Here is a 9348-nt window from a genome sequence, read left to right as displayed (position 1 = left end):
GGCATGGGGAGTGAGAGAGGAAGAAGCAGGCTCCCAGCGGAGGAGCCTGATGTGGGGCTCGATCCCAGGACTCCGGGATCACGCCCTGAGCCGAAGGCAGATGCCCAATGACTGAGCCACCCAGGCGCCCCTAAATAGATTATTTTAAAAGGAAACTGTATTTCTACCAAAAATGGCAAGTTAGTTTCAATTGCCATACAGGAAAGATAAATGTTGTTTAATTCTACCTAGATAATACTGCCCACTCTGAGATTAAAGCTACTCTCTTTAAAAGGAAATTAGCAATGTTAGAAAAGGTGTTACCTACTAGACCCAAAAAGATGTTCTCCTTACAAAAGATGTAGAAAGGAATTGGAAAGCACATAATTCTATCAGTCAGTAATGACTTACCCACCATGAACCACCTAAAATCTGATGATTAAGTGTGATAAGTGTCCCGTGGTTTGAGGAATAACAGCTTCTCAAACTGCTTGTGGTTCACGCCTCCTTATTCTTCTGTGCCTAAAATGCTTTCCTCTCAGTCGCACCTAGTTGATTCCTCTAGCTCTTCAAGACCGAGGACACATTCCTTGATGTGCAAGTCCAGGCCAAGTGTGATGCCCTTCCTTCTTGCTTCCTCAGCATCCCACCTGCCTGTTTCAGAGCATATAACAGCACACTGCACTTAACAGTTTGTTGGTTCACTAAACGGAGAACTTTTTTTTTTTTAAGATTTTATTTATTTATTTGACAGAGACAGAGAAAGCACAAGCAAAGGGAGCAGCAGGCAGAGGGAGAGGGAGAAGTAGGCTCCCCACTGAGCAGGGAGCCTGATATGGGGGCTCAATCCCAGGACTCTGGGATCGTGACCTGAGCCAAAGGCGGACACTTAACCAACTAAGCCACCCAGGTGACCCTAAACAGAGAACTTTTTTAGGGCAGGGCTGAGTCTGTCATCTCCGTGATCTCAGCACTGTATGACAATTCCTAGTTAGTACATGTTCATTTCTATATACATGCATAAATGAATAAAATGTATGAATGATCAATCAGTCCATAGAAGCATACTAAAAAAACAGTTGTCAAATTTCTGGGAAAACTTGATAAAAATAGAGGCCTAGGCCCTAGCCCCAGCCTACTTCAGTGAGTCTGGGATTCTAGCTGCATTTTTTTTTTTTAACTCTCTAGGGGACTGTGACTCACAATAAAGTTTGAGGACTTTTACAGGTGAGCAAACAGGTTCAGAGAGGGTAATCTCTTTGCCCAAGAACTAAAGTAGAAATGAAACTGGAATAATTCACCATAGTTTGTGAAGGTTTCCAATTCAGTCTTTAAAAAGATTTTTTTTTAAAATATGGAACACTTTACGAATTTGCATGTCATCCTTACGTAGGGGCCATGCTAATCTTCTCTGTATTGTTCTAATTTTAATGTAAGTACTGACAAAGTGAGCACTCAATTCTGTCTTTATAGTGTGTATGAAAAGGCTTTTTTTTTTTTTTTAAGATTTATTTATTTTAGAGCAAGAGAGACAAAGAGAGAGCAAGCGGGGGAAGAGGCAGAGGGAGAGAGAATCCAGAAGCAAACTCACTACTGAGCACGGAGGCTGACACGGGGCTCCATCCCAGGACCCCAAGATCATGACCGGAGCCAAAATCAAGAATCGGCTGTTCAACCAGTTGAGCCACCCAAGTGCCCCTTAAAAGTCTACTTCTAATGGAAATATGAAGCCATGTTTCTGTTTTAGTCAGTACAATCAACATAGAAAACCACCTACTCCTCATTTGTTTGAGGAGTGAAAGACATCTAAAAATTACCTGCAATACTTAAAAGAACAAATAATGGTTATAATTTAACATTTAATGCAAATGTCATTCTCTTCATGTGTTCAGCAGATCTGAGCTCAAAATAGACTGTATGCTAAAAGAAAATAATGAGGGAGGGTAACATTTAAATTTTCAACTCTGTAAAACTACAGGAGACCGAAAAATATTACTCTTTACCACCTGCTTTGTATTTTATAGAAAAAAATTTGTATTATTTGAATAGAATAGAGACCCCAGAAACAAACCTACAATTATACAGTCCAATCTACAACAAAGGAGGCATGAATATACAATGGAGAAAAGACAGTCTTTTTAATAATTGGTGCTGGAAAAACTGGACAGCTATACGTAAAAGAATGAAACTGGTCTACTTTCTAATATCATACCCAAAATCAAGCTCAAAATGGATTTAAGACCTAATCATGAGACTTGAAACAATAAAAAATCCTAGAAGAAAACACAGGCAGTAATTTCTCTGACATCAGCCATATCAACATTTTTCTAGATACGTCTCCTGAGGCAAAGGAAACAAAAGCAAAAATAAACTATTGGCTACAAAAAAATAAAAAACTTTTGCACTGCAAGGGAAATCATCAATAAAACATAAAGGCAACCTATACTGAATGGGAGAAGATATTTGCAAATGACATATCCTATAAGGAATTAATATCCAAAATAAAGAACTTATACAAGTGAACATCAAAAAAACAAACAATCCAGTTAAAAAATGGGCAGAGGACCTGAGTAGACACTTTCCCAAAGAAGATATAGATGGCCAACAGACACATGAAAAGACAGTCAAGATCACTCATCATCAGGGAAATGCAAATCAAAATCAGAATATTACTTCATACCGGTCAGAATGGCAAAAATCAGAAAGACCAGAAAGAATAATCGTTGGCGAGGATGTGGAGAAAAAGGACCCTTGTGCACTGTTGGTCAGAGTGCAAACTGGTTCAGCCACTGGAAAACGGTATGGAGGTTCCTCAAAAAATTAAAAATAGAAATACCATATGATCCAGTAATTCCACTATTGGGGATTTACCCGGGAAAACAAAGCCACTAACTTGAAAAGATACATGCACCCCTATGTTTATTGCAGTATAATTTATAATAGCCAAGACATGGAAGTACCCTAAGTGTCCAAGTGTCCATTAATAGACAAATGGATAAGGACATTGTGGGATATATATATGTATATATATACACACATACACACATATACATAATGGAATATTACACAGCCATAAAAAAGATGAAATCGTGCCACTTGAGACAACATGGATGGACCTAGAGGATACGATACAAAGTGAAGTAAGACCGAGGAAGACAAATACCGTATGATTTCCTTCACAAATGGAATCTTTAAGAAAATGAATAAACAGGGGCGCCTAGGTGGTTCAGTCAGATGGGCACCTGACTCTTGGTTTTGGCTCAGGTCATGATCTCAGGGTTGTGAAATTGAGCCCCGTGTGAGGCTCCCACTCAGCATAGAGTCTGCTTGTCCCTCTCCCACTGCTCCTCCCCCAGCTTTCTCTCATAAATAAAAATAAAATCTTTTAAAAAATGAATAAACAACAAAAAGCAGAATCAGAACTATAAATACAGTTTTTTGTATGTAAATGATGACGGTCAGAGGGGAAGGTGGGTGAGGGGTTGGGCAAAATGAGTGAAGAGGAGAGAGAGATACAGGCCTTCAGGTCTGGAATGAGTAAGTCAGGGAAATGAAAGGCAGAGCATAAGGAATATAGTCAATGATACTGTAATAGTGATGTAAGGGGACAAATAGTAGCTACACTTGTGGGTAAACATAGCATAATGTACAAACTTGTCAAATCACTAAGCTGTATACCTGAAACTAATGTAACATTGCGTGTCAACTACACTCAAGTAAAAAAAACAATAACAAAATAACTAAAAAGAAAAACCTGAGATACAAAGAGGTTGAGGAAAAAAAAAAAGGATTATTCCACAGGTACCACTCAATGACTAAAGATAATTAGGAAAGCAGATGCTAGAGCCTAGACCTTGGTGCTAGTTTAGATTTTGACTTAAAGATGTTATTTTGGGGGGCACCTGGGTGGCTGAGCCAGTTAGGCATCTGCCTTCAGCTCAGGTCATGATCCCAAGGGTCCTGTGATCGAGCCCTGAGTCTCCCTGCTCATCAGGGTGTCTGCTTTTCCCTCTCCCTCTGCCCCCACCCCCCTCGCGCTCTCTCCCTCAAATAAATAAATAAAATCTTAAAAAAAAAAATGTTATTTTGGTGTGCTTCACTTGCTCAGTTAGTAGAGCATGAAACTCTTAATCTCAGGGTTAGAGATTACTTAAAAATAAAATCTTAAAAAAATAATAAAATTTAAAAAGATGTTATTTTTGCAAATGAATGAAAATAAAACCTTTCAACAGTAGAGGATCTGGGAAAGCTGAAACAATTATGGATGCCTCACCTACCACTTACATACTTTATCAGGTTTAGTAGAACCCTCTAGATGTAATGATCTACTTTATATTTCTAACTTAAATTAAAGAATCTTTTTGCAGAATGACCTCAACCACATGTTCTTGCTGAGCTAAGGTCAGAGTCCATTTCAAAACTTTTCTTTCTGTTCTTTTCTCAAGGGTCTTTCTAGAATCCATGCGAGAAAGAACAAAAATACCAAACAAAAACAAAATCACTTTGACCTCTACCTTACATCACGGCCAAAAATTAGAGCTGGATCATAGAGTTATATGTGAAAGTTAAAACTGTAATAAACAGGGGGCGCCTGGGTGGCACAGCGGTTAAGCGTCTGCCTTCGGCTCAGGGTGTGATCCCGGCATTATGGGATCGATCCCCACGTCAGGCTCTTCCGCTATGAGCCTGCTTCTTCCTCTCCCACTCCCCTGCTGTGTTCCCTCTCTCGCTGGCTGTCTCTATCTCTGTCGAATAAATAAATTAAAAAATCTTTAAAAAAAAAACTGTAAAAAACAACAGAGACTATCTTCATGGGCTGACTACAAATTTCTTAAACAGAAAGAAATAAGTACTAACTATAACATTAAATAATAATATTGTATCTTTTCTCTTAACCAAAATTCTCAGCATCTATAGGCATAAAAGTATTTACTCACTGCTTTATCCTATAATACATAGGAAATATTTTCTAATTTATAATACCAATGTTGCAATTAACAATAAGACTACTGAGTGAGGTTTACATTTTTTCCAGTTCTTTTTTCCTTTAAATATATTACATTAAGATTGGGCAGTCTGCATAAGGTGTTCAAAAGTCATTTGAAATAGGTCTTTTCTCTATATGGCTATTTTCACAATTTGATATAGGTAGGTTCTTTTGTTTCAGTTTGTTTTCAATTTTAGGGCTTGCTTTTTCTTTTTACTCTGATAACATTTTTCAATATATAGAAGATTCAAAAGTCAAAACTAACTGAAAAGGTATATTCTGAGCAGTCTTACTTCTATTCCTATTGCCTCTATCTCTCCCTTTTATTTCTGCTCATACCATATAGATGTTTCTGTTTTAAGTCTCTAGTTTCTTATTCTAGTGTTTACTTTTTTGCAAAAATAACAAACACATTTGTATTTTTCTTTTCTTTTAAAGGTACCATCTTCTATATGCTTTGCTCCATTGCAGAGTACTCTAATGCTTTGCAGAATATTTACAATTTAATTTTTTAAGCTATTTTAATTTATACTCAGAGAGAACAGTTATATAAACATTAGCCATCATTAGCACACTGTTATCTTCAGTCCATGCAAGGACCTCTCCTTTTTCCTTCTTACTTGATTTTCACTCCCATTTTCCTCCCCACAAAGGTACACAATTCAGTGGTTTTTTTCCATACCAACAACCAATTCTCCAGATACCAACTAGGTGTCTAATAATTCAATTCAATGAAGACACTATCCACCTGGAGCTGGCATTAGATACTGCCAGTTAAAGGAGCACAGTTCCATAAGACTGTCCCGATTTCAGATTCCAATCCCAAATCCTAGGCCACCCTTACCAACTGGCTATACATTGGGGGTTCCCATGACCCTTCCTCAGGTTTACTAACTTGTTAGAGTGGCCAACAGAACTCAGGAAGATACATATGTTCGCCAGTTTATTATAAAGATACTCAGAAACACCCAAAGGGATGCATGGGGCCTAACATGGAAAAAGGGGTATTTTTGGAATGTGTAAGCCCTCTTTTGGCTGTGTTACCCTCCCAGCACCTTGATATAATCACCAACCTGGAAGTTCTCCAGCTCTGTTATGTAGGTTTCATTACTTAGGCATTACTGATTAAATTATTGGCCACTGGTGATTGAACTCAACTTTTAGGCCCTCTCCACTCCCTGGAAGTTTAGGGGTGGAACTGAAAGTTCCAATTCACAACCTTCTAATCATGCCTTGGTCTTTTGGCACTCTGCCCCATCCTGAAGCTTTTCTAGGAGTCCCCAGCACATTAGTCATCTCATTAGCATACAAAAGACACTCCTACCACTTCAAGGGTTTTAGGAGCTATGGTCCAGAAACCTGGGACAAAGACCAAATAGTTATTTCCCATTATAGTACACCTCTCTAATGTTAAATACGACCTTAAATATGCATATATCTTTGTATTATATGTTATGTTGTTCTGTGTTGCTTTTTAAAAAACTTTTAAGTATGGCAAATACAGAAAACTGCAAAAATCACAAGATAGACCCTTACTCACCATCCTAGCAACCTCCCCTGTGCTCCTTCCAATTACAACCTTTCTTCTCCCAAGAATAACTATTATCCTGGTGTTTATAATTACTTCCTTTTCAGTGTTATCACCTAAGCAGGCATCCCTATGCACTGTAGTTTTGCCTGTTTTCCTTTGTTTTTTTTAACATGTCTCTTAGGTATTTTTTTTTTTAAGATTTTATTTATTTATTTGACACAGAGACAGCCAGCCAGATAGGGAACACAGGCAGGGGGAGTGGGAGAGGAAGAAACAGGCTTCCAGCGGAGGAGCCTGACGTGGGGCTCAATCCCATAACGCCGGGATCACGCTCTGAGCCGAAGGCAGACGCTTAACGACTGGGCTACCCAGGCGCCCCTCTCTTAGGTATCTTTTTACCTAGAGTCCCCTTTCTTATTTTTCCCTTTTTCCAGAAATTTATTGAAGTAGCACATTAACTGTCCTATCGTTTCCCATAATCTGAATTTTGTTGAATGTATTATGTGGAATAATTTTTTAAACTTTTTTTTTTAAAGGTTTATTTATTTAATTGGGGGGGAAGAGCAGAGGGAGATAATCCACAAGCAGACTTCCCACTGAGTGGCTTGATCTCATGACCCATAAGATCATGAACTGAGCTGAAACCAAGAGTGGGATGCCCAACCAACAGAGCCAGCCAGGCACCCCTGTATTCTGTGGAATAATTTAACATGTTTTTCTGTCTTTGGATTTTCTGTAAATTGATGTCTGGATCACATATGGTCAAAAATTAATGTTTTTCTATTCAACAAAGGTAGTACAGACAAATCTGATGGACCAGGAAAAGATACTTGCAATATCTAAAATAAAAGGGATTAAAAATAAACAAACATTGTATACCAACTACATGTAATAAAAATTAAAAATTAGAAAAAAACCTATAATACATCTGGGAATCCAGCTAACAAAGCATGTGCAAGATCTTCAGAAAGTTTTCTCTATTAAAATACATAAAATACAGGCACCTGGCTAGTTCAGTCAATAGAGCATGTGACCCTTGATCTTGGGGTTTTAAGTTCAAGCCCCATGTTGGGTGTAGAGATTGCTTAAAACTAAAACCTTAAAAAAAAATAAATAAATAAATAAATAAATAAATAAATAAATAAATAAATAAACTATATATATATGTAAAAAATACATAAAATATTTGAAACAACAGTTGCACTATGTTTGTGGATAAGGTAGATTGGTACTCAGCATCCATTCAAACTGTTTTTAAGCTTACTTCTCTGTACTATAAATCTTAAAAAGTTAAAAACTACATTTCCCAGGGGTGCCTGGGTGGCTAGTCAGTTGAGCAGCCAACTTTTGATTTTGGCTCAGGTCAGATTTTAGGTCAGAACTGGGGTTGTGAAATCCAGCTGGTCACTTGGTGCTCAGCACAGAGTCCACTTGCTCCTCTCCCTTCCATTCCATCCTCTACCCCCAAAATAAATAAATAAAATCTTTTTTTAAAAAATTACATTTCCCAGATACCCTTACAGTTAGTGTTCTAGAGGTAAATGATTTCTGCCAATTAGGTACACTAAAGTAAGATTTGGTGTGGAAAGCCAAAGCCTTTTCCTGCAGCTTTGTTTTTTGGCTGGCAAGCGTGGTGGTGATGTAGGAGTATTTTCTACAGCAGCTTTCGAGAGCAGTCATTGGCTTTGTGGGTGTTGAGTAATACAGTATCTTCTTGGTTCCTACACTGCAGCTACCTACAGTAGTCTACTATTTTTTTTTTTTGAAAGATTTATTTATTTATTTGAGATACAGAGACAGAACACCAGTGGGACGAGGGGAAGAGGGAGAGAAAGAGAGAATCATCAAGCAGTTCTCCACTGAGCGTGCAGCCCAACATGAGGCTCTATCCCAGAACCCCAAGATCATGACCTGAGCCAAAATCAAGAGTGGGATGCTTAACCAACTAAGCCACCTGGGCACCCCTATAGTAGCCTATTCTTAACATCAATAATTCTAGTCATGGGGTCTTGTTTCTCCATTCTGACGGGTAGTGGCAGCTCTTATAACAGTCTAGTTTTACAGTATTATCCTGGGACTCATTTCTGATGGCCTAGGCTAAAGCCCACTCTTCCAGCCCATTAAATAATTTTCTAAGCACCAATTCCCTATATTAAGTCCCTATACCCTTAAAATAGCCAGATCTATTTACTGCAACTGAAGGCAGACTTATACAACAGTTAGTAAAGATATAAAATCTTCCCAAATTAATCTACACTATCTCAATAAAATTTTAAAATAATTTAACAAAACCTAACATGTATATGAAATAGAAGTCTCAAATATGTCAACTTTAAAAATGAAAAAAAGGTAATCATCCTACCATATATTAAGAACACTGAGTTTAGGGGCACCTGGGTGGCACAGCGGTTAAGCGTCTGCCTTCGGCTCAGGGCGTGATCCCAGAGTTCTGGGATCGAGCCCCACGTCAGGCTCTTCCACTATGAGCCTGCTTCTTCCTCTCCCACTCCCCCTGCTTGTGTTCCCTCTCTCGCTGGCTGTCTCTCTCTCTGTCGAATAAATAAATAAAATCTTTAAAAAAAAAAAAAAAAAAGAACACTGAGTTTAGGGGCGCCTGGGTGGCACAGCGGTTGAGCGTCTGCCTTCGGCTCAGGGTGTGATCCCGGCATTATGGGTCGAGCCCCACATCAGGCTCCTCCGCTATGAGCCTGCTTCTTCCTCTCCCACTCCCCCTGCTGTGTTCCCTCTCTCACTGGCTGTCTCTATCTCTGTCAAATAAATAAATAAAATCTTTAAAAAAAAAAAAAAAAAAGAACATTGAGTTTAGCTCTTCCGGGGACGGCAATCATAG

The 9348-nt window shown here is 38.5% G+C and overlaps 1 non-coding gene across 1 annotated transcript; it reads right to left on the bottom strand.

Annotated features, from left to right (window-relative positions):
* Positions 1-1327: 1327 nt before the first annotated feature.
* Positions 1328-1434, bottom strand: LOC121100880. The gene has a single exon (XR_005832662.1). It is a non-coding gene; the product is annotated as a U6 spliceosomal RNA (small nuclear RNA).
* Positions 1435-9348: the final 7914 nt, after the last annotated feature.

The sequence above is a fragment of the Ursus maritimus genome, unplaced genomic scaffold (assembly GCF_017311325.1).
Source record: "Ursus maritimus isolate PB19 unplaced genomic scaffold, ASM1731132v1 scaffold_5, whole genome shotgun sequence".
Lineage (NCBI taxonomy): Eukaryota > Metazoa > Chordata > Mammalia > Carnivora > Ursidae > Ursus > Ursus maritimus.
The sequence above is the reverse complement of the archived record's forward strand: the minus strand, read 5'-3'. Positions and strand labels throughout refer to the sequence as shown.